We start from the raw sequence: 23,428 nt of genomic DNA, 5'->3' as shown, positions 1-23,428 counted from the left end.
TTTAGAACGGAGCGATCACGTCTGTTGTAAACAGCTCAGCATCTGCCTTCCAAGGTATAACACCTTCATAAGGGAGAGACTGAGATCTGCTGTCTTTGCACAGTTTTTAGCTAAATCCCCCGTTTCCAGCTTCTGGTATCTTCTCAAGACAAACAACTACAATAAAGAGAATGATGCAAGCTTCTAGAACACCAAGAAACCATTTGATGAATAAAATCTGCTGTGTAAACTCTCTCTAAATCTACTGAAAAGTATAATTAAAATTATGTAAACAGCCCCTGGGGCTGAGTTTAGTGGTCAACTAGAACAACTGGGACAAAGCCACAGCAAAACCCATATACCTAAAATATTTCGTCAACACATCAACTCCGGTAGTAATGAACATGCTGCAGCCCCAGAAATTTTTTTTTCCTCCATCCCTGTAATAACAAGGCCACTCCTATTTTCTCTCTTGTTCAAAGGGACGTGCGATTCTTCCACTGCATAGCAACAACAGTTTAAATCCATACAAATGCAATCTCATTTGTCTCCCAATATATTTGTGCCAAAATTTTAGGATGCAAAACATAATATAATGATGCAGATCATCACCTAGCAATAAGTCCTCAATATTCGCTCTACTGTGAAATCCTAACCCAAAACAGACTTCAGAGTCAAGAGAAGAACATATGCAAAGAGGCTAACTTTCAAAAAACCTCCAGCAATGTTAAGATACTCTTTACTCACAAAGCTGTATGCAAGGTGAGAACACACACTGATTACAGGACAGGCAACCACGTAAGAGGAGAGAGCTCTCAGAGATATGGCACCATGAAAGCTTTGGGGAATGACTGAAATAAGTACTGCAAGAGAAATGGCAATTCTATGTAAGGACATTTTGTAAATTTTCAAAATATTGACATGGGTGGAGAAGTTAATATAAAGGAAAGAAAGATGGTTAGTTTCTAGGGCAAAAAAAAAAGGAAAACAGTTGGCAAATTTGTATTTATACCTACCACAAACCTGGTAATAGGCAATAACAACAGGCTTAATCTACCTCAGAGATATACCAAGTTTTTCCGTCATTTTTTAGATTTTGGTTGCACTAGCCAACCAAGCAACTATGGAGTGGAGTAACTCAAAGGATTCCTAGGCTCCAGCCTCCCCACTGGGATTATCAGACCATTCTTTCCTACTCCCAACCTCCTTGACCCAACTGCTTCTACTGATCCCCTTCCCCATGCCCTGGAGCACAGACTTCAGATCCATGTCACCACAGATAGCTTTGCTGTCTTGACTTTTGCTGCTCTGGCCTTGGGTTATTTTATTTAAAACAGATACTGTATTTGTTACTTTTTTTTTTAATGATCTTTGCATAATTTTAGACATCTACTTATGGGGAGAATTTTCACTCTTTGAGCTTGCAAGGACTGTATATATTAACGGGCTTCGAAAACATTATCTAATTAGGATGAATTAAAAATATTTGGGCTTACTCTTGAGCAGATAATTTGCAAAGATCTATCAGTATCTAAAGAGAAATCAAATGCATACATAAAAAAGGAAAACAGCCGCTCCAGTTTACTATTAAATAGAGATTTATCAACTCAAATTGTTTAAAACAGAATCATCCCACTATGATAAATGGTTTGACATAAAGCTAGAGTTGTTTAAAAGAAGGAAACGAACAAAAATATTGGAATGATACCGTATAATCTGGAAAGGTTTGAAGCAATGTTTTGGGAAAACATGGCTGGAAAGACCTCCTGGCATATCAGATACCAAGTTTAGCCTTAGTCATATTTTATCACAGCTGAACTTCTGGCTCAAAAAATAAAGAATGTGCAAAAAACCCATGAAACTGGCAGTGTAAAATGAGGTTATTGTGCTAAAACCTAAAGTAATATGTTTTTAAAACATGGGATTAATTTACGTTTGAGGTCAAATTTTGAAGCAAATTACCAAAGATTTTTAATATCTGTATTCATGGAATGGAATCACGTAAGGAACAAGGAGATATGGTTTCATTTAAGGCCAAATTACAATGTTTATTCAAAAAGGTGCACTACACCCTTCTTTTGTGCCAGTAAAAGGACCATTGTTTTTGCATGATGATGTTCAATTTTTAATATAGAGGAAAAGACTCATCTCAATGTCAAAACTTATTCATGTCAAAATTTTTTTGGAACAAAGTTCATAACTTGAAAGCTCAAAGGACAAATAAGCATATTTTCTGCATTTAATTTCTCTAAAGGCATAAGAAGATATTCTAATATTAAGCAAGTTTTTAACATTGAACTTACTAATAATAAAACCCAAGAAAAGACAAGTGATGCAAATGAAAAACAATTGCTCACCAACAACCAACCGATGCCCAGCCACTCCGCGAGCAGCAGCTGGTGCCCTCGGATCAACTCTCCCCAGGTTATACACTGAGCATGACACCATATGGTATGGAATGTCCCTTTGGTTGGTTGGGGTCAGCTGTCCCAGCTGTGTCCCCTCCCAGCTTCTTGTGCACCCCCAGCCTCCTCACTAGTGGGGCGGTGTGAGGAGCAGAAAAGTCCTTCATTCAGCATAAGCACTGCTCAGCAATGACAAAAACATCAGTGTGTTATCAACATTATTCTCATCCTAAATTCAAAACACAGCACTCTACCAGCTACTAGGAAGAAAATTACCTCTACCCCAGCTGAAACCAGGACAAGTATAAATAGTTCAGCATAAAAATAAAAGTATAATTTAATTTACAGGCCAGTTCCAGTTCCATATGGGAATAAGGTACGTGATGTAGCTAATCTGTTAAGGAGGCTCTCGACCAGTAACCTACAGGGAAGCTTTAATTGTTGGGTTTTTACCTAGTATCTTTCACTAAGCTAACCTCAGGTTTTGCTTGGCACTTCATATTTCAATCAAGAAAGAAAATGCCTAGCCAGTCTCAGACTCACTGGAATCAGTAAGAAAGGCGCAAGTGGCCTCAGACCAGCTATTACTAATAAGGATAAGTATAGATAACCATACTCTTCAAAACATGGTATTGTTGCCTTTTTTTTTTATGAACAATTCTCTGAGTCAGACTGGCATCTTTTCTGTGTTGTGGAGGATGAAAATATCTTATGCTTTTAAATTTAGTTTTACAATGTTGAATGTAATCATTCTTCAAACATAGAAACTAAAAAAAAATTTTTTTCTTTTTTTTCCGTTTTCTATCAAAGAATGTAAAAATGATTGAGGTGAATCATTATATCCAGAGTCCTTGATTATGGGAGGAACCAAGCAGGGACTAGAGAGAAATTATTGTACATTTCTTCGATCAGAGATACACAATCATGCTATAGAAGGCGGCTCATATGATTGATCATTCTGTTTATTAGGACTGGAAGCAGGCTAGATAAAAGGGAAATTCATTTGTGCATGCATCAGTTGAACTAAGCTTATTTAAACTGATTTAAGTTGATGATAAACACAGTTCATGTTACAAGAGATTTGGGATGCTTGCTAATGTATGTTGCAGCTCACAGAGTAACCGATAAAAAAAAACATTAACCATCTCAGATATAACAAAAATTACAAAAACACTTTGTTTTATTACAACGGATACGTTGTTTGAAAGAGTGCCTTTCCTCTTCCCCATATATTTTCTGAGTAGGTAACAACCACATTAGCCCAGTCTCCCGAACCATTTATTAAGAGATGATACAGCACTTTACAACCCTGGGAAGCCATCTCACGTGTGAAGGTCTGAACGCATTATGGATTATTCAAAGGGAATGGGCTTTGCCCGAGTCAATACAAAGACTATTTTGAGACATACTGCACAAATGGTTGCACTGATGTAAAACTGGGTGCGCTGCAGTTGTTTGCCTCTGCTCCTTAACTGGAGTTTACTGTCCTTCACAGCTGAACCAGAGCAAGAGACTCCCCGGTCTCTCTTTGCCTGTTTTAAAGCTAGAGCATCCCAGTACGTTTTAACAGACTTCAGCAAGAGCTGGCTGGAAACAGACTTTGCACTGAGAAAGTCAGGGACACTCAGGTGCATTGCTCTTTCAGTTCAGGTGCAGGCTCTGTAACAGCTTAAATCATCGCAGCTTTTTCTGCGGCAATTCTTCACTCTCCAACTTTACTATTGCAACAACTTTACTATGTCGGTGTAATCACATTTATGAAAGAGAAGCTTGGGCCAAGGTACTCCATTACAAAGCCAACTGTGAACCTGTTACGTTGGTGTATAAGTGAAAATGTAGTATCAGTGATGACGTGCTTGTAATTCCACTTTGATTAATTATACCTGAAATCTCACCAGTTCACACTGAAGAACTACATCTTTACTCTCACTGCTATAGGTAAGTAAACTTCTGAGAAAAAATAATTTAATTTCTTTTCACTTCCAGCATTCAGAGTGAAGATTAGACAGTAAGATACCATGTGAAAATGCTCACAGCCTGCCTGAAGAGGGAAATTCTTCTGAAATTAACTGATGTTAATCTGTATATTGGGCACAAATCTTTATCATGTACTATCTACATAATAGTATGATTACTCATAAATTGTATTTGTGTTCCATTAAATCAAAGCCGTTCAGGAAGGAACAGCTCTTACAAATACGTAAATAGTGATACAGATCCTATATATATCTCCAAAGCTTAATTTATAGAGAAACAACTTACTGAAAGAATAATTACATTACGTGTCATGTTTCTGTGTGGGACGACTGCATGAGATGTTCAGGTACCTAGGAGTATGTTTAACTAGTCTGCCTGTAGTAATTCCATTTCTATAGAAAAATATGACAAAATAACTCAGTTAAAACAAAAGCTTCAAGTGACCCAACCTTTAAAAAACAGAAAATCCTGTTCTTCAGAGGAAAACTGTCTTAATTCTGTTTGGGAAGCAGCAGATTTACTGCACATACACAGTCCCTTGTTATAGGTAGTTTGCAGAAGACACGATGTCTCTGGAATGTGCTACACACACAGTGTTTGTATGGTACACATAGAAGGACATACCTGAGTTTTCCAAGAGTGCCACAGCCTATGCTGAATTCACTGACCTGGGCAAATTTCCACAGTTCTGCCCAGACAGGTTAAGCAGACTTCAGACAGATGAAGAAGAACCATTTGCCCACGTGAAGTCTCTGCTGAGCAAACTCATAGGAGCAGTTTCAGGCAACTCAGAGCTCCACTCTCACCCACTCTGTGGCGGGGTGGCATGCTCATAGAGTATGTACCTTTTGCTTAATCTGGCACTCCAGCTAAGATAAATATACACTTACTAACAATTACAAAAAAAAAATTGTCTTTCTCCACCCTGCGTATCTATTACTAGTGCTTTCAAGTGACTGGCACAGCGAATGTGATATCCTAATGTGCTCTACAAATCAAAGGACACAGAGTACAGGATTGTCACAGCCCAGCCCAAAAAGGTCCAAATTATGCCTTAAATAATCACCAGCTTAGTTTAAAAATCAAAGGACAATGCATTTTACCATCTTATTTTGGAATGCTAGCATCCTCAAGCCTCTCTTCACTATCACTGAAAACCTTCCTTGTAACCTAAGCTGTGTTAAAGAAAAAAGATTTTTTAAAAAGAAAACAAACAAAAAAGAGCAGTAATCTTATTCTACTAGCAGCAGTTTAAAATGCTACCATATAACAGGAAGGCTCAAAGCAAGTATCTCAGAAGTTGGCCATGACTGGAATAGTAGTTTCCTCATCTCTCCAGCGCAATGCAAAGGCATAAAAATTGTTACCTAATAAACAAGTTCATGCTCTAGCTAGATATATTGTCTTCCGACTTGGCTCAAAGGTCAAAAAGTACTGATTAAGTAATATTTCATGAATAAAGCCAGAGTTCAGTTAACTATGATTCACCAAGTTGTAAGAGAAGTATAAGGGAATGCATAAATAAAACTCTGCTTTAGCCTTGAAACAGCTGCAAATTTAAAGAATGTTTATTTTTATGTTATTTTAAAATACGCCTATTTTAAAAAATATTATGCCAACAGTTCACTATTTTTCAGTGAATAAACACAATGCCATGTGACTTTTAAGAATAACCACACACTATGAATAATGAATGCTGAGCAGTCAAAGGGAATAGTTCATGTATAGGCCCACAGGTGCCGTATTATTTGTTGACAATACTTGAAAAACAATTTTAGAAATCAAAATCAATACAGTTTAGTAACTAAAACCAAGAATTATATATTAGAGAACATTGTTTAAAAGTACTTTGGTTTTTCTAGTTCATAAATCTAACTGACTAACAAAATGATTCGGTGGGATCCAGTGCCAACAGCATCTGTTGTTACCATAAAGCTTCTCTCCCTGCCTGTGCAATACCATTGATAAAGTTCTAAATAAATGAAACCAAACCATTAAAAATCACTAATTGTAAAAAAAGTATAAAAGTTGTAAAGGACCGAGTATGCACGGGTATATTCTAATACTTTTCAAGCTCATGCACTTGCAAGCCAACTCTTTGATGACAGTTTCTTTTACTTTCCTTGTATAAAATGCAATGTTGTTCTTATGTAAAAAGATGACACGCATTTCATCAAAATCAACCATCTTAATGCTGACCCATATACAATGAAACATTCTTCTCAATCACACCAAAAGAATGCTTCTGCAATGTTTTTGAAAAATACTGTTCTGGAAATATTTTTCAAAAAGAATATTGAATATTTTCTTATGCCAATCTGTGCCTGTGCACTTGCACCAAAAATAGTCACAACTTGCACCATCACATTTCATTTGTGACATTCTCAAACTACACCCAATTCCAAGCTCCTTGAACAACAGAAACCTGTTCAGTGTATCAGCTGATACGTTTGAAATATCTTCAACTTACATCCTATCCATCTTGTTCTTAAATTCAAAGTAACTAATTCATACAATAAACATCAATGTAATAAAGGGTGATCTGTTTCTTCCTAGGTATCATGTGCATACTCCTACTGTTTCTAACGAACTCCCGCAGTTCTCCATGTTCTCGCATCTAATTTTGCCTCATTTCTCTGTCTCATCTTGCTTTTTACACTCTAAGGTTTTCTAGACAAGATATTACTATTCTCTATGCATTCATACAACATACCACACATGATGTTGATGCAGTCCGCCTCTTCTCATTGTCACCTCCATCATATCAATAATAAACAATGATAACAGCAAGAATCCATGGGATGAAATGAACATGCTCATATTTTGTGAAAACTTATTTTTATTAGTCTTGATAGTAATTTTGACCATGACTTTCAAAAGCCACTACTAACTCAGGAAATTATTTTGGTGCCTACCTAGTAGAAAGTACTAAAGTGGTCTGACACTCATCATGCAAAAATTGTTGCCCGAGCTTGGGCAACTAAACTAGTAAAAAACAGGACGGAAGAAACTTCTGTGGTCCATTCCCAGGCACAAGGGAAGATCCACTAAAAATGACTTCTAACTTTGTAAAATCTTAATGTTTTTCTCTGTTTTTGGGTTTCCTCATAATGGTTCAGATAAGCAATCGTTAACAGAACCATCCAAGCAGATCTGCACTGCTGATCCTAATAACTCCAAAATCAGAATTTCTAGCAAGTTATATGAAATTTTCCTAGAGCTTCTTTATTCGAAACATGACATTTTCTCCTGTATTGGCTCTGTCCTCACTATAGAATGGTGATAAACATTCCCTAGTGGAAAAGTCCCAGTGTTACTATGAGATGGAAAAGTGCTAAAGCATGTACCATCATTCCTCCTTACAAAATCTCTGGCTAGCCTAAGACCAGCTGCACATTTCAGAAGGAAGAACGTGAAAGAGATCCTGGAGATCTACCTGATCTTTAGAGCGACAGAAAGTAAAAAGACTGATGATCAATAACTGGCTATGTATCTGGTGAAAAGTTGAGAGGTTCTGGCCTTTGGGACAGCAACTCACATCCATGGCAAAAACAAGCTGTATTTAGGGAATAAGCTTCATCTCACTGGCATGCGGTTACTCTCTTTGGATAAGGGTGAACTAGGGCTGGCAAAAAGCTTCTAAAGTAAACTGGGAGGTTACAGAAACAGAGGTGGTACAAACTCAACTTTCCATATGGACACCAGAGTGGAGGCAGGAATCAGAGACTAAGGAAGCAGTTAAGAGTAGCTGTAAACTCTTGTTTACAAGGAAGTAATTTGTATAGTTGCTATTGATTTAAACTGTTTGGGAGGTCTCCACAATTAAAACATTAAAATCGTAATTTCTGACTTTTCAGGGAAACCTGTTATTAAACACAGTAAGGGAAATAGAAGATGATACTCAACATTATTGGCACTGTTATCTCTCAGAAGTATTGATAAGCCAGGGGCACAGGATCTTGAATGCATAGAGATAATATGCTAGCAGATCCCAGGAGGATATACTGTTGGTAATGTGAGATAAAGCAAACCACCAAACCGTATCAGAGCGCGAGGTGATCTGCTCCTTAAGTTGTAAAACATGAAAAGTACTATGAGGGACGTCCATCTGAAAGAAGTAAGATAGAAATACCGTGCAGACAGTAGTAACACATAAGGCACTCCTAAATTTTTCTTTTTCTAATACCAAAAGAATAACTATACTTTGGACCTGCGTATTCAATATGTAAAGTTTAGTTAATCACCAGAATGGAAGTTCATTGGCCCACTCAACCAAAGGAAAATTATGGACTTGGGAGAAACCAAAGATGAAAGTGTGGAAGGACTCTCTCTACCCTACTGCCACCAGGGACCACAGGCCACTATTAAAAAGGCCAAAAAAGGCAACCTGTGACAAAAAAAACCCACACTAATTCTGGGTTAAGGCTGTAATTAGATTGAAATATACATTTCACATAAAAAACCCAACCCTCAGCTAGAAATTAATTTAAATAGGAAATTTTGGGCTAAAGAAAACAGACAAGAAAGCAGAGGGCCTCCAACTTCTGATTCATGCTTAAAAGAATACAAATACGCTATGCACAAAAACCTCAAACCAACAAAAACGTTCTTGCCTGTAAGTAGAAAAAAAGCAATTTTACAGATAAGGAGGCCATTAATAACCAAAATGAATGTTAAAAGACAACTTTAAATTAGCACACCCAGATAATTTGTGCCTTAGAGTCCTGAAAGTGTTTGCGAGAGTATCATTTCAATGATGCTAATTTTCAATACATTCTGTAACACCAAAGAAATTCAGTGAGACTGCTAGCATTTTCTGCTAATATTTGAAGATGGTAAGCGGTATGATCTCAGTAATTATAGAGCTCTAAGCCACTATTAATCCCAGGCAAAATAACCAGCCAATTGATAAAGGATAAATTCACTGGCAAGTGACATGAATAAAACTGATGCCAGTCAACACCATTTTATAGAAACTTGGTCAGTAAAACACAAACCTTTGATTTAGTCATCTTATAAAAGTTACAAATTGTGGTCAATATAAGTTACTCCATAGATGAAGTACACAGACTTCTGAATGACATTTAGCTTACAGCCACACAACATTCAGAGTAAGAAATTATTATCAGTATCATCAAATGTGATTAAGATGGAGATATAAAATAGTAGTTGTTAACAGGAAATAATAATTGAAGAAGAGTGCTCTACCTTACCCCAATAAAATCATTTGGTACTATCTCAACATTATCTAGGCATACCATCAATGATACAGAAGTAAATATTGTTGATAGCTGCTATGGCACAAAAGTTTTCAGATTGGTTAACAAAAGTAGCAGAGTGGTTATTGAGAGTCATATGGATTGCTTTGTACAATGGCGACAGTGTATTACGGCCAATTAGACCCATGTAGCAAGAAAGAACATGTAGGTAATACCCAGACAACGGTGCATGGAAACCGAGGACTTAAAAAAAAACCAACCAACGAACCAATCTTCATGGCACAGAAACAATTCAATGCAAATGCCAGTGAAACCTTATGACAAAAAGGAGTAATGACCCCCTCCCCACTTATAAATGCATAAGACCAGAGATACTATTTTCATTCACAGCATTAGTGATACCAGAATAATGACTACAGCTGTATAACCCCTGTATTGTTTTCCCAAGATGGCAATGATCTTGGTTGTTCTTGATGTTTTCTCCATAATTCACCAAAAAAAGGGGGAAGAATTCTGTACCTCCTTAAGATGTTAACCAGAATGCCCCACATGCTGTTATTAGCACAGGAGGAATTTTGAAGGCCCTTGTGTGAAAAGAGCGCAGCGTCAATTTGAAAAGACTGCAGAGTACCAATGAATGTTACATGAACGCAGAAACAGTCTCTGGTCCTTTCCAGGTAGGAGAGCTCAAGCCTAATGTTAGTGACCAGGCAGTACTGACAGTGATAAGACAGATCTTACTACTGATGTGTTTTAGGGTTATTTCCTACCATAGCAATTACTTCACACCAAAGCCACTTAAAGAATCATACAGTACTATTTTGCTTTGGGGCTCTTCAATCCGTAGCTCAAAAGACTACCCTGAATAAATGTAGATTTTTTGTCAAAGGTCTCTATTTGAGAGAGCTCGACTGCCATAGCCTTCAATGACAGCACCGGTAGAAGTACATCATCATGTATATGCCTAGGAACTAACTGTATGATGGCTTCACCAGGGAAAAACCTGAAAGGCAGTTGGATACAAAACTGCGTACCCGAGGTAAGCTCTTGTTTGGTGGTTAATTTTGGCTTACCTGGTCGTGAGACCCTTGAGCTGCTGAATGCTGCTCCTCGCAGGCTGCTGTCGAGAGTCTGGGGGTTTGAGTTACCATGGAGATCACCGCATCTGACAGCTGAGAGGGCTGCAAGGAGAGACAGAGGGACCCGTCAAGCCACTTTCCATCACCTCATCAAGACACAAGCATTTGACTCCTTTTGCTTTTGGCGTTTGCCAACGTACGAGCTCCCAAGTTAGGAGCTTTGGCAGAACCGCAAGGTGGAAAAATCCCAGCACCCATCACAGCAAGAATGAGAGAGGCAAGGGCAAGCCCCAGCGACTCACAGCATTCAAGTGCTTTGTAAAGCCGTGCACTTTTTCAGGAACCTGGAAGAATCCTAATGCACCCTGAGCTTGGCTCAACTATTTTCAGCCTCTTTGGTCGAGTATAACATCAGCAAGCAATTCATCCAGAACCGCCGCTGAGCGTGGGACTGAAATACCAGCGCACTGCCCCACAACAGCAGCGGGACACAAAAGTGCTCCCTGAGAAAGCTTCCAGTGGGAATTGATTGAGCATCACTTCTGTGCAGAAAGAAGGAAGTAAGCCAAAGAAATTACCTTCCTGTATGTTTTTGGAGGAAAGTCTAAAGGAAAGCATTTATGAAAATCAAACATGAAAGATAGCCTGGCATTCTTCTGCAACAGTAAACCTATTCGCAGGCTTTTCCATGCCTGCCATCGAGCACGATGAGTAAAGCCTTATTTTATATTTACCTCTGCCATTCAACCGCCAAGTATCTTGACTAGTTTCCTACCCCTGCATTTCAAGCCTTAAGTCTTATGCTCCGTTTTTGTCTATATAATCTTATAATTAAATGCTGTAAAGTGAAATGAGATATTCATTGGAGACTTTTAAAATTAATTATACTCTTCCACGCAAATGTCTTACAGCTTTTAAAGCTATACATTAAAGATCATTTTATGATACAATTAATTTAATAAATAACATATTTAAACACACCATGAGAAGCTTTCGTAAATCCAGTTCTAATTCTCAGTCTGCAGTACTACTACATGTTCTCATTTAGAACACTGTGAGACAAGTACACCATCCAACCAAGTGCAACTACTCACCTGAGAAAGTTACACCTATTCTAATCAGTGGTGAATGACTATACAAGGGTCAAGAAATGACTATTTAAGCATCGTGAAGTATCAACAATATATCAGCTAGAAGTCCAAAGTTTTTCTGGCTTTGTCTACTGAATGCATATGAACCTCCATCTACCTGGGTACCTACATAATTACCTATCTAATTCTCAGATGTCATTTTGGAGATGACTGTTGTCATCTCTCCATCTTATTTTCGAATTGCCTCCCATCTCGTTTTCCTGTGGACCATGTTATGTTTATGCAAAATATAATATACTCAAGCATCGTAACTCTGTGTAAACATAAAATCTGAAATCCAAGTAACAATTAGAGGATTTTTTTATTACAACTTCTCCATGTCTTATGGGAAAATCCAAATTAAAATTATCACTATTCAATACTCTGACATTATGCTACGCAACAATAACTAACACACACTGAGGCTGCTCTGATGACAAATACCAGGAAAATAACTGGCTCATCTGTGCTGAAGGCTTCTGCAAGACTCATGGGTTTTAAAGAGCAACGTAGAATACCAGATACTCATATTGTAGCACTGTAGATGTAAGTATTGTTATTGAAGAAATTGTGTTAATTCTTTCTGTCATAATTATACTCATAAATTGGTTGGGCCATCTTTTCATTTGTTCTGTTTACAAATTTTATATACTGAATCACTTTTATCGGTGATGGGATCACTTAAAGGCCATTCATCTTCCCACGTTGCTACAGAGCAGGCAGAAGGTATCAGTACAGGCAGCACTGGTAACACAGCCTGGAAGAGCTAATTGAATCCTATAATAAGACCAGCTTTGGTGACCTTGCCAGACAACCTTTTGGTAAAAACATTCATTCTGCTTCTCTACTGAAAAAGTTCTTTGTGTGAAGTTTAGAGCCAAGTAAATAAATGATTTTCAAGAATGAAGCAAGGAGAAAGAGACAAATTAGAGATTAAAAGATATAATTTATTTTTTATTATTATTATTATTCTATTACCCATAAGTGTCAGTGACACCTAAAAGTTATATACAGTTCCCTTACAATTGTGTGAAAGCATACATGTGGATGGTTGTAATAATTTACCATGCTAGCAGATGCCCCTACCCATAAGGCTTTACTCAACAATAAAAGAGTTTCTGAAAATCTAATTTCGTACAGAAATAACTGCTAATATAAGCTTTGAAATAAACAGTATGCAAAGACAGAATTTTTTTAAACTTTAACATTTAAACTTTCATTGGTAATACCAACATTACAACCTATCACTACTTACAATAGGATTAAGGTCTCCACAATTTAGAAAGAAATTGAAAAAACCCCACCAGAGATCACAGGATACAGCTGCAAAAGTGATTACAGTGCTGCAGAAAATACATTAATATGAAATATTTGTATAGTTCAACTTGTATAGTTTATGTAAATAAAAAAAAGAAAGATGACCCTATTACAGCACCTAAGTATTTTCATGGGGTGAAAATACTGAGTACCAACTTGCTTGTTAATCTAGCAAAGAAGGGTAGACATAAACCAAATCAGCACCTGGAAGCTGACGCCAAATTCAAATGAGAAATAAACCACATGCTTTTCATCACCTGTGACTAACCGTTAGCGCAGCGATCAAAAGGAGAATGCGGAGATTCTCCATTTGTTGATATTAAGGTTTACTGGGACTTTTCTAGAAGACTTTTTGTGAAAATCCATGTTATCGTATAGTCATATACAGGTTACTGGGTTTCATACAGATAGGCAAAGTTTGCAATAAGGAGAAAGGGAGACCAAGTGATGTAGTCCTCCCTTCCTGGTCATAAATTAAGTATATTATGATCCAAAACAATTGTCTAGCTTTGTAACTAAAGCACTGGACGGTGATGAGCACTGTGCATACTAAGCACACACAGTGACACATATGCACATATACACACATATGTAGTGAGAGAGTGGGTGTGTGTTCAGGCCATATGTGGAGTCAGAGAATTACAACCATCCTTCCAGAGACAGGTGGACTAAATTCTGCTGAGAATAATATTACGGCCTCTAATTTAGGAAGCCTATTCTTTCCTCCTTGACCTGAAAGGACTTGGTCACAGGAGAGCAGCAGCAGGACCTCTCTTTACAAGGGTCACTCGGGCCATCAGTAAGGTGATTGAAGGCAGGCAATACCAACGCTGCTCTCTGAATCTGTGCCTCCATTCCACAGGCACAGAGCAACGAATAGCAGTGCTTTGTGTTACTAACAGCTTGCCAGTCTCGTCCCTGCGGGCAGCAAGGCTCTCTGGGCAGAAAACACTTCCAACCAGGGTATTTCAGTTGGTCACACAAGCGGTTCCCCACTTCAGCTGAAATCCAGGTGCCGCCGTGGCCCCGCAGCACCACCCTTCCAGCCCTCCCCCTGCAGCCACAGCCTTACTCTGGGCACACAAGTAGCACAGGCTTCTCACAAAAGGGGGAATGGGAGGAGAGAAGGAAATGAGAACAAGAAATGTCCCAAACGTTACACCGAACTGCTCTCCTGGTTAGCAACCTTAAAAATTTTGTCCCTTAAGCAAAGATAAGGAAAGATATAGGAAGTGTCAATCAATTTAGCTAGCGTTAGTGCTGTGGCTGTGCCTTGGGGTGCTAAGCTGCCAGGAAATTTAACCATGTTGAAATATCAACCAAAAATAAAAGTTAAAAAATTTCACTAATTTTCACTGAGTGTAAATGTAGTACATATGGTTTGACTTTGGATGTTGCCCTGCTTTTGAAAACACAAAAGCCAGCCAAACAACGCAAATACATCCATCGATCTCTTTATCTCTCAGCTGCTCCATTGGATGCAACCTCCATGAAGCAAAACCATGGAAAACCCTGACACCAACTCACACACAGCCAGTCGATATGAAAACCCTTGCTTATATCAGAAGTGCAAATTTAACTGAAGAATACTAACGTTGCCTTTCACTCGTGTCCCCACAGTGCTGGTCGGAGAGCCGCTGCCACAGTACAAGCCCAGTGTCAGTGCCAAGCCGCACAGCATCTTTACATTGAGAAGTCAATAAAGTGACAGTCACTTAAAGGAGGCCTGGATCTGGTAGGTCATAGATGAAGTACTGCTTTTACCCACTGCTTCATATGTAGATTTCCTTTTACGGGCACCTGCATGACTTCAGGAAACTGAAATTAGGGGCCAGATTTATAGGAGGCACTTGAAATTATCAACTGTGCAGGTGGCTAGGGGTGAGAGCACCTAAATAGTATAGCAGATTTACTCTTGATTTAAATTAGTCACGTAATTTAGGAAGACGTTTTTGTGAATCCTAATAAATTGATAATCCTCTAAATATAAATAAATAAATAAATAGAATCCTCTAAATAGATTCAAATACTTATTTTTCCCATCTATGTTTAAATACTATTTCTGCATGGTTTCAGCTAAATCATTGTATTTCTTTCTACTAAACAACATAGATGAGCAGAAACCAAACCAGTGATGCTGCTATTCTGTTTCATCACATTTCTCTTAACACTGTTCCATAATAAAAAAACATGAATTGGGTGACTAATTTATTATCCTCCTCCTATCTGGCTTTTAAAGGCACAGGAGAGTTTAAACAACAAACAGGCCATCTTCAACAGACACTGAACTACAAAAGCATTTTTGAGAGATTTCACTGTATCTCTGGGAAAGAAATACACAATGTGAATATTTTGCTTTCTTCAAATTGATAAACAGCTTTAATATGTTCAAATAGCCCCTGGGGGATTATACTTGTATACCAGGACTATATGAAAGATTCCAATAGGACATCAATAATTGTGCCATCCTTCTGCAAAAAATGACCTAAAATGTATTTTGTAAAGCAATTCCTAAAAAGTGTATGAATCAGGGAAGAGAACATTCCATTTGCAAAACTTCTGCTGATATGTTGGGGTTTTTAGTTTCTTTATGGATTAACACCACACATAAAAATAATCACAGCAGTATAACCACAGCTGTGGCTACCCCCGGGCATGACCAGCAATTAGTCTGTATAAGGATCATGGAAAACACTGCAGTCACATGGAGCCAAAACCAGGACCACCATTTTCAACGCAACGCAACGTGCTAGGTTTCTCTATCTTGTTTCCACAGAGAACCTATGCACTGGAACTGCAATCTCTCTTCAGAAAAGGCCACACAATGCCAAAGGCACGTGAGTGTATTTGCCCTAAGGTCAAATAGAGTAAATAAATATTCTTTAATGGCTTGCTATGATAAAAAAAAAAAAAAAATCCTCTCAAGACACTTATGTGTCTATTTTTCCCCCATAGCTGCCTCCTTTAAATGAAGTAAGTTAGGAGAGTTTTTTCATTTTAAATCCACCATAGACGAATGCTCAGATTTGACAAAGGAAACAAAGTTATGAGTCAGTCAGAAATCAGAAAGCCAACTTTGAAATAAATATTCATTATAGTACTAACGCAAAAAGTTTTCCCATGGTAAAATCTGAGCCAAAGCAACAAAAAAACCCTCAGAAATAACCCCTGTCTTCCCAGAAAAACTTAAAATACTTAGACTTGAGAGCCTCTCCCCAGAATACAGCGGTCTTTTAGGTGCAGCTCACAGACCCTGGGCTGCCACTTTGAAGCGTCTCGAGGGAACACAAAACTTCATGTGGATATTCTTTTCATGTTTCATCTTAACTAACTCTCTCAAAGTTAGTGGACATCATGAAATGAAGAATTTCGAAAGCATGGTCTCCTTGATTTGGCTATATTCTGCCACCCCTTATATGGAGGCTCCCCCAGAGATAAATTAACTTTTAGCATCCTGAACAATAACTCAATACACTCAGTCTTAGAGGCAGACTGGAAGCCACAGTTACAGCATCGACTCTCCAAATCATTTACAACAGTCAACGCTTTGCCTGCACAGACGCTTCAACAGCTTTAGCTTTTTTCTGCTTCAGCTGTTTATTTCAGTGTAGTAGATATTCTATCACGCATAATAGTTTCAGAGACGGGAGATACATGAGCTATCTAGCATTATTTGATAGGGCAGTACTTTCAGCAATAATAATGAATTTATGGAAAGCTTAGCTGTTGGTAACCAAGGCAGGTACCACTACTGAAAATGCTTAGTACTGTAAGAGGATTTTCTACAGTACACGGATTCATGGATGCTGTGGCCTACAATCCAGCAATTCTGATGATATTTTATCAGAAAGATGTAGATGTATCAAATAGCACATTTATTTTACCAACCCTCAGGCAAACTGAATGCTATTTTTCTAATTAACAAGTCCAGATTAAAAAAAATACTTCTCTCTTGACAGTAACTCAGGAGATTTCTGCTGAACTTTCTAAAACATGAAACAAAAAGCACACACTTAATGAATAAATCTGCGATACTGCAGGTAGGTGGGAAAGAATTACCCCTTCAGAAGCATTGAACTGTAATCCTCGTTTGTCTTTTTAGCTCTACCTCAGGCAAAAGCATGGAAGAAGAAACAGAAACGAAGAAATGTAGTCTCTTCTACACTGCCCTAACAACCGCCATTAACTGATTTAAAAGTAGAGTGCAAGCTTAAAAGAAAACCACACAATTTAGTTTAATTCATGTAACTTTTGCCTCGCGTAGATCTGTCATTCTAACCTAAGAAATGAACTTTACCGTCTTTGAGCCCCGGTTATGCAAATACTGCATTGCTTTCAGCATGCACATCTTGGAGGTATCCAACTGCAGAGCAGCACCTGGAAGGATTTGTTATTTCCCACATTTGGACAATGCAAACTGTGTACAGTTTTCTCGAGGTGCATCAGTAACGTGAATTGCAGCCCGTGGCAAAGACAGAGCTGGTACAATTTTCTTAAACAAGGTTTAATATGTGTAGCCAATATCATCAGTTTTGGTTTGGATTAGCTGTAGTTTCCAAGAAATTTTGAAGGTGGGATACAATGGGCACTGCGGTAATATAATCTTGATGTTGTGGAGGCATAAATAACCGTTGCAAGGTCACGCTTTAGGAGAAATGGCTACAATCAGCTTACTAAGAACAGAGATGGCAGGCACTCTGGACATGCCACAGGGGATTTGGGGAGCGGCTTGTCCCCAAAGGACCTTTAGTAACTTCATCTTGGGTGGAACTTCAACTACACATCACTGTAACCAGATGCATATATATAGGGTAATTAATATATTTAAGTCGCATTTTCCCCTTACATTACAGCAATTGTATGAAACACTCTAGGCTAGAAGCTGCTGAATCAGGAAATGGATCAGAAGCTAACTAAAATGCCTTTCTAGTTATTGATTCCTGCTCTCTGTTTCATGTCAGCTTCCTAGAATCCATCCAACGCAAGCACGAAAGGGTAATGAGTTTCTGAACGCACACTCTAATAGTGCATACTGCATCAAAGCTTTCAGTAATTGCCTGGATGCTGCTTCCCAGCAGTGCTAAACAACTTAAATATAATTAGCTGGAAACCCTATGGGCTGCGTTTCCCCACTGGAACACCTCTTACACTAATCCATTTATTAGGCTGACAGATGACTGAATCACTGGTACTGTGGACCCATTCTACTAATCATACTTCTCAAGCCAACATTTTGGTCCGTTCCTTACCTGGTACATTTTTTGCAAAGAAAAAACCTGCACTATTTACAGGAGGGAGAGAACCAGACATATAACACATTCATGTCTTCCCAGTACTGAACAATGTTATTTGCTTGATTAGCCCACTAAGTATAAAATGCTGGAGCTATCAGTCAGAAAATGGAAACAAAATATATGCATTATGGAACTGTACGATGCCAAAAATAACAGGGAAACAAACAAACACTGAAAGGACTTTTGGAAGTTTTCCAGCTGTTCAAAAGGTTTTGGAAGTTTGGATAAGAGGATAGTTTTCAGGGTCTCCTTCCTGAAGATGGCCTGACTATAGCTGTCAAGCAAAAATTTCTCCATACTGTTTACTTCTTGTATATCCTTCTGAATGATAGGTGACAAAAGAAATTTTAAAGCTGCTTGAATTATATGCAAATAGACATGAATTGAACATCATGTTGCTACAGAAATATGCACTTTGCAAACTGCTAGAGAATTCTCATGAAAGTACAAAAAAATGTTTAATTCCTTGGGCAGACTTTTCTAATATTGTGAAGAAAACTATTTTATCATTGTACCCCTGTGGCTTTTATTTCCAGACAGGTTCCAATAAGTGAACCTCTGCAGGGAAGTTCTGGGGACTGCAGGCAAGGTCTTCTCAAATGCGTCACACTGTTGAAATGAAGTCATTGTAAAAATGCTAAATTCTCACCAAACTCTTTTAAACGATGATACAAATTACTCTAAGATGTTATACTCTTACATTTGCTGTCAAACAAGTTGTGGGACAGGAAATAAAGTGGGACAAAGCTGGTAATGGCCAGTAAGAAGATCTAGAAAAGGGGGCTTTAGAAAAGGTGCCCTTGTAGACCCATTATACTGTGGTCAGTAATCCATATCGGCTTGGAATCACCAGGACCCAGCTAGAGTGGTAGTGTTGTTTCACCTGGTTACTGGATGTTTTCATCATGGACATAGAAAATCTTGATGTCACAAAACAATAAAGCAAGAAATAACTCCTTGTACTACTTCTACGTGAACCTAACCAATATGCTTGTCGTAAAGCTGACAGCCAACATTCATGAATTGTCTTAAAAATAGTACTGCAAGTTAAAGTTAACCACGGCCTCATCCTTTTACCTGGAAAGATGGCCATCAGTATGAATTCAATTCCAAAGAATGACTACAAAATATATACTTAAATATTGAACAATCAAAGAGATAATTAAAATATATTCAGCGATCAGAAACTTATTCAGCTTGTGCATCAAGCACCAGCAAAATGAGGTACAGCCAGCACTTCCCTGGATCAAGACCAACCATCCACCTCAGAACAGGGCCAAGGAACAAGCAGCTACTTGGACATTACCAGACTTGATTTTTGAAAATGCAATCACAGGTGTTTACACTGCCTGGTAAAGTACCTAGCAGGTTATTAAATACTGAGCTGTTTGAGATTTCTTCATGTGAACCCAGGAGCAGAAATCTCAGTTTCACATGCACTCTCCACCCACTCCTTCCCTCCGGCCTGAAACTGGAAAACTCATCCCAGAGACATCGACACTTGAATATCAGCCAGCCAAATTCCCTGTCATTCAAAGCAGCCTCTTCCTTCCCAGCTTCACCTCCTCTGTTTAGTGTGTTTTCTACTTCTACAAAAGAGCAGACAGTATCCTGAGGAAGGGCTGCCCCAAACCATATGAACCTCAACACTTGTCAGTCATACTTTCACATGAAATGCAGAATTTCACACTCTTGTTTCCACAGACCCCTTTGAAAGGCAGTGGTACTGAGCAGAACAAACATCAGATCTAATCAAAAGAACATTCTGAAATAAAAAATGTTGAAAAACCTTCCCCTGTTTTTAGCCATTTTTAAAAAAAAAACATATCATGGTCATGAATTTCCTAAGTATAAACTGTCTTTGCTAGGCAGGGAATGTAACATTACCTTAATTTGTATGCTGTATGAAAAAGCTTGCTATATCGTCAGTGAAGCTGAATCTCCTGGGTATTATTTCTCATTTAAGACAATTCTTTAATTCTTGAGATAAATAATATCTCTTTAAAGCACTTCCAAAATTATTACATAAGCAGATTCTTCCCTTTGTTTTAAGCCAGGGGCAAATATACAGCAGCTTTATAGTTAAATAGTTGCTCTAAATTCTTGGTGTTTTTTAATAGAAGCAGAAAAAAGAGTTTGAGGAGAAGACAGAGATCATCCAAGAATAAAACTTATAGCTGCAGTCATGCTCCACTAACTTCGTATGGAAGGTAGCGCACACTTGGAAGGACATGGCATGCTAAGCAGTTAAGATATTGCAAAAATGCAGACGGCTTTATGACTGCATATAAATGGCTGTTCTAAAAAGCATGGCAGAAATGACCTAATACATTGATCTGCAAACAGAATACTTATGTGCAATACCTATTTGAAAATCTGATTTTTATATTCAGTAAGTACTATCTTCAGCATTAGAAAGATACTGAATTTTCTTGCAAGATGACTTCTGCACAGTCTCCATCTTTGGACTCCTGACTGGACCAAACCCAGGACAGACCGGTCTAACCCCAAAGCTGGCCCTGCTTTGAGTCAGGTGTTGGACTGGAGACCTCCTGAAGTCCCTTCCAACCTGAATTATTTTATGATCCTATAATAATAATCTTTCTGTATTAAAAATCTTTCCATATTAAAATTACCTATGCTTGTTGTGCTATTTACATAGAAAATAAGGAGCTTCATAAGAAAAGTAAGGGCACAAACTTGCATATCGAATCCGGACAGATCCAAGGTCTTAAAGGTATCAAACATGGGATATTCCTTCTGATTATAGAAAGTTTATGGTGGTTAAGCAACTATAACAAAGCTGAAGACCGATGACTAAAGACACAGAATTTTTTTGTTATACTGCAGATTACCTTCCAGCATTACCTTTTCCTTTTACCTAAATCACTTGCAGAGCTACAGGAGTAAAAACTACTTATATTAAATTAAATTACAGTTTAACTATGTGAATTGTAATCTTCCCCCAATTAAAATGCACGACCCACGGTAATAGGTTACACTGTCTGTATATGAAAAATACAGCTGAGAATATTGGCTAGAGAAATACACTAAATGAAAAAAAGAGCAAGAACATGAATTTATCTGTTGCGAATGGGGCTGAGAAAAACCTCAGTATTTCAAAACATACAGACAAAAAAAACCCCTCCAACAAATGTCACACAGACTCAGTGGTAAAGAGCACTGGTCTGGCATCTTTTCGGTCTGAGGAACCCCATTCTTTGAGCTTGCCAGTAACTTAGGTATTTCACCACATTTGAACCTTTTAGTAACATATTGTAAGAGTCAGCAGAAGAAGTAAAATTCCAGGAAAAAAGCTTCAAAATTATCATCTGCAAGTTACAGGAAATAACGTCTCTAAATTTTGGCCCAGTTGATTGGTTAATCTCATTAATCTGGTCGTTGATACTAGCTGCCTCATGATCATATACCCTATATGAGTAAATCGGTACCTATACCTCCATACTGAGACCAAATTCATCTCTTTTGACTAGCATATACGCGAATTTTGACTAGTATATATGAGAAAAGTCTGCTTGTATAACGAGATTGGGATAGTTGTTTAATAAATTTCAATAAAGTATTCTCTCTCAATGTATGTGATGTTCTAAGCTTTAATGCAATTCTGATACCATAAATAACATGATCTAACCTTCTTTAGTTTCTTCTATTTTATTTTTCCATGTACTTTAAGAGGTATTTTAGCTAATAAAGCTCACAGATTTTTAATGACTCCCTAGTCTGTACTTAATTGGAGGGACACAGAGAAAGAGTAGTCAAGATCTTAGTATCAGTAATTGGTTATCTAAATGATTTAGCCAATACATTGTTTATATTCCCTATCTCATGGTATGTTCAGGCATACTAAAGTTCATAAAGTATGTTCCAAAGCTATTATGAAAAATCTTAATCAAATGTCAAAACCTGACTTAAAAAAACCCAACAAACCAAACGCAAAACCACACCAAAGCTTGAAAATTCAACTAATTAGTTAAACTTGTTGAGTAGGGAGAAGGACTTTTGAAATGTGGAAAACTGTAAATTTAAGTTGCTTTCCTTTTTTCTGAAGCCTCCTCAGCCTCGCTACTCCAGCATGAAAGCCCACAGGTCATGATTCTGTTGCTCCAAACATCATTTCTTGAAAGGCTGCAAGGACCAAAGAGCTTAAGAGTGGAAAGGGGAAAATGCTTCTCTTACTTCCAGCACTGTGAAGTGTGTCACAGAGCTAGGTGCTTACCTGTGCCATCAGTTTTATTTAATAAATTCTTCCTGCTCTGTTCAATAAATAGTAGGTCTATTTTTTAAAATGCTAAAGTAAGAAATTAAGAACATCTGAAAGCCATACAGATCAGGGCAATAACCTGAATTACAATGCAGACTGTTTAAATTCATATATATACATGTATGTCCTAACATAACACTGCACCTTCATGTACATTTTACAGCACTGAATTTTATGCAGACAGTATGCGATGTTACTTTAAGTTAGCATTAAAAGGTGATTTTTCCCAGGGCCTCAGAAGTGTAATTACCATTGACTTCAAAACAAAAGGGAAGGGGCCTGCAGTACTGGAAACCATGTCAGTCTTTTCATCTTGGAAAATAAACTCTCCTTCTGCAAATTGAGAAAACTATGAAAAGTCAGAGCAAGTATTTGCACAAAAAGATACCTGCTTTTATTGTGCTGTATTAAATGAAACAGAACCTTTTTATTTCATGACGGAACATGTCAGGGATGTTCACGCCATTTAACTTTGACTCCAATTTAAGTATATGTATATGGATGCTGATGCCTAAAGCTGGGTTCTATGAATATTCAGTCTTCATTATAATGAGTGGTTTTCTTATATTACGTTATGCTAAAAGAAGGACCTAATAGCAAAAGATTCACTCAAGTCAAAGAAGAATTATAGCAATGATAGCAGCAACTAAAAAAGGATCATTAAGAGTTTTTTGCATCTCAGCTTACAGAGATTGTTTACTTTACATGCAAGTATTTTAGTCAGATGCAAGATTTTACAGCCATTT

At 37.8% G+C, this 23,428-nt stretch overlaps 1 protein-coding gene across 5 annotated transcripts in view; it reads right to left on the bottom strand.

Moving 5' to 3' along the window:
- Positions 1-23,428, bottom strand: part of TBL1X (transducin beta like 1 X-linked) — a 201,529-nt gene that overhangs the window by 79,098 nt on the left and 99,003 nt on the right. For 4 of the 5 annotated variants that reach the window (XM_054211006.1, XM_054211034.1, XM_054211024.1 and 1 more), the window contains one exon: positions 10,654-10,761. The exons of the other annotated variant lie outside the window; for it this stretch is intronic. The gene's annotated coding sequence lies outside the window, so the exon portion shown is untranslated. The remainder of the gene's footprint in view (positions 1-10,653; positions 10,762-23,428) is intronic. 5 annotated transcript variants of the gene reach the window in all.

Source organism: Rissa tridactyla, chromosome 1 (assembly GCF_028500815.1).
Source record: "Rissa tridactyla isolate bRisTri1 chromosome 1, bRisTri1.patW.cur.20221130, whole genome shotgun sequence".
NCBI classification, from domain to species: domain Eukaryota; kingdom Metazoa; phylum Chordata; class Aves; order Charadriiformes; family Laridae; genus Rissa; species Rissa tridactyla.
The sequence above is the reverse complement of the archived record's forward strand: the minus strand, read 5'-3'. Positions and strand labels throughout refer to the sequence as shown.